Below are 3,106 nucleotides of genomic sequence, written 5' to 3'. Positions count from 1 at the left end.
CCATTATTTCCTCAAATAAGTTTCCTGCCCCTTTCTTTCTCTCTTCCTCTGGGACCTGTACAATATAAATGTTATCTACTTGATGCTGTCCCATAGATTCTTTAAGCTATCATCACTTTTTTTTTCCCCCCATTTCATTTTTCTTTTTGCAGTTGTTTGGATGTTTTCTTTTTGTTGTGTTTGGATGAGTCCCACTGTTCTGAGTTCACTGATCCTTTCTTCTGCTTCATCTAGGCTATTATTGAATACTTCCAGTGCATTTTTTTATTTACTTATTATATTCTTCAGATGTGTGACTTCTGTTTGGTATTTGCTCATATATATATTCCATCTCTTTGTTAAAGTTATCAGGGTGTCCAACCATTCTTCTCTTGAGTTAGCTGAGCATCTTTATGACCACTACTTTGAACTCTTTTTCAGGTAGATTATTTATCTCCATTTCATGAAAGTTTATTCCTGGGTTTTTATGTTGTTTTTTATTTTTTTTAAAGTGGGTATTTTATTTATTTGTACTTAAACCTATAAACCAACGAGCCAACTGGTACTATTATCATGATACATTAAAATACAAGACATCTTTCTACAAATACTAGAATAATGAACAAATTAACAGTTCCAGTAAAACATCACAAGGGGCAGAGGAAATCAATGAAGCACATTATAGCTTAACCATTTATCATTTACAATTGAGGTTATTAACGAGAAAAGCCTCACAAACTCAGAAAATACAAATTATCCTTCATCACATGTCTTTGTATCTTTACTTCCTATTCTTGAGGTTAGATTCTAGAGCATAAAGATATCCACATTAGTATTGTATCTAGTTATCTATAGCCAGAAACACCTTTTATCATGTTGTCCATAGCAGCCAATGCTACTGAAACCTCTTTGACTCCAATCATACCCCCTCAATGGATACAATAATAATGGGAAACAGAATATCAAGGCAGAGATATATAGGACCCTAAAAGACAAAGCCTATGAGAAGTAATACAGCCACTGCCCAAATTGAGATCAAATAATATACTCATTGTCACACATCTTCAGGCTGTATATTCACAGAGTACTTTGGGAATAAATACATTATTTGTTGGGTACTAAAATACTTAGCAGATTGCTATATTACACTATGGCTTTCCCCAGAAGTTTCTAAAATGGACTCCAAATCGCCGATGGAATTTTGCTGGAACTGGATCTGGGGCTGCAAGGATTCATCTCCAAGGGTGTGGAACTGGCTGTTCCAGGCTTGGGGGCACCAGATGTGACTGGTCCAGGAATGGTTGCTCTAAGACTGGCCGTTCCAGGAGTGGTTGCTCCAAGACTGGCTGTTCCAGGTCTGGTTGCTCCAATTCGAGTTATTCCAGGTCTGGTTGCACCATACTGGAAGGTTTCTGGAAGTGTTTATCAGGTATCCCTGGTGGTAGGAATAGAAGCCTGGGTATTCTGCAGTTGCTGTGCTGTTCTGAGTCACACTCTTGCTCTCCTTTGGCCAATGGTTTTTCTGCCACCTCTTACATTTCATTCTCTGGTTCTGGAACCAGGTCTTCACTTACTTATAGCTAAGGTTCAGAATGTTGGAAAGTTCTTGCGTCTGCTGGAGACTGAGGTATTTCTGTCTCTGAAATCGATCACTGAGGACATAGAATTGGGTCTGAGAGAACACGGTCCTGATCTCCTGTTTCTTGCCCTGGGCCATATCTTCCTTCCTCACTGTTCTCTCCTCTCCAGAAGTGGGTGGTAATTTTACCCTGGGACTGGTGGAGGAACTGGGGCTGTCCTGAACAAGCAGATCCATGGAGGAAGGAAGAGGAGAGACAGTCTCCATGTGGGGTGTCTCAGAAGATGACATTTGCAGGGATGCATAATTTTCGTCAGGCCCATAAATCTCAGGCATTGGAGAAGAGTCCCTAGAACTGGGTGCTTTGGGGCCAGGAGGGCATTGGGGTGGAGTTGGATCTGCCCTCATGCTGGTGAGTTGAGGGTAAAGGGCTATGTTGTTCTTTAGTTTGAAATATATTCCTCTGTTTCCTCATTCTTACTTGAATCTCTGAGTTTGTTTCCATACACTAGGTGAAAGAGCTACTTCTCCCAGTCTTGAAGGAGTGGGCTTATGCAGAAGATGAATCTTATCATTCAAACTTGCCCTAGTTCTTGTTTGTCTCTTGAATCTTTGTGGTTGTATAAGCTGTCTGATCTATTCTTGAAAGGTCCCAGTTGCTGAGGGTGTAACAAGACCTCTCAGTGTTCCAAAGGGAGGGATCTCTGTCAGCACCTAGTTTCTTGCTCACTGAAAGCCAGACCCTCAAGCTTCAGGTTTTAAAGTGTGTGTGTGTGTGTATATATATATATATATATATATATATAGTCCTGTGGAACTGCAATCATAAATCTTGCTGGCCTCCACACCAGGTAATCTGGAGGTATCTCCTGATGACTGTTGCAAAATAAGGGCTCCAGACAAGTTCATAAGCTCCCTTCTTGGAGATACCAGTGAACTATAGGAAGGCCTAGGGAGAGTGCAACAATGGTAACCCCCAGGCTACATTCCTGAGATCACCTTGGAAGCCTCTGGATGTTAACCTGAAGGCTGTCCCTCAGGCTGAAGCTCCCGGACAAGTAAATAGGACATTTTCACTGGAAGACTAAGGGTTTGTTTCACTCTGTTGTCTGTGTCATGCCCAAGGGTGGCAGCCTGCCAAGACCTATGTCTCCAACTGTTTTATCCCTAATTACCAGAGCCAGCCACTCAAGGGACTCATGAACTGTGCACATGCCTGCCAGCTTCAGCAAAGCCCCAGGAGAGCACAGGGGTAGGGCATCATCACTGTTAGTAAGATAAAGAGAGTGAAAAATTGTGCATGCCTGGTAGAGAGCACATAAAGGGTACCTGCCAGTGTCTCCATACACAAAGAAAGTCCCAACAGATCCCTACCCCTCCTGCAGACACTAAGATTAGCAAATGAATCTCCTTCACATATGGTCTAGGCACTTTCTAAACTGCTGCTTTTACACTGGGTTTCAAAGTGAGTTTAAGTGTGAGCCCTTTCAGTGTGAAATCTCAGTTCCCTATAGCCCTTTGACTTTCCTGGACAGAAGCCCCACTATT

General features: G+C 42.0%; 1 pseudogene; it reads right to left on the bottom strand.

Moving 5' to 3' along the window:
- Nucleotides 1–615: 615 nt before the first annotated feature.
- LOC102732980 (homeobox protein NANOG-like) lies at nucleotides 616–2,336 on the bottom strand (annotated as a pseudogene).
- Between the last annotated feature and the right edge of the window lie 770 nt (nucleotides 2,337–3,106).

This window comes from Leptonychotes weddellii, chromosome 3 (assembly GCF_054177405.1).
Source record: "Leptonychotes weddellii isolate Sample4059 chromosome 3, ASM5417740v2, whole genome shotgun sequence".
Taxonomy (NCBI): Eukaryota; Metazoa; Chordata; class Mammalia; order Carnivora; family Phocidae; genus Leptonychotes; species Leptonychotes weddellii.
Note: the sequence above shows the minus strand (reverse complement) of the source record. Positions and strands in the feature narration are given on the sequence as shown.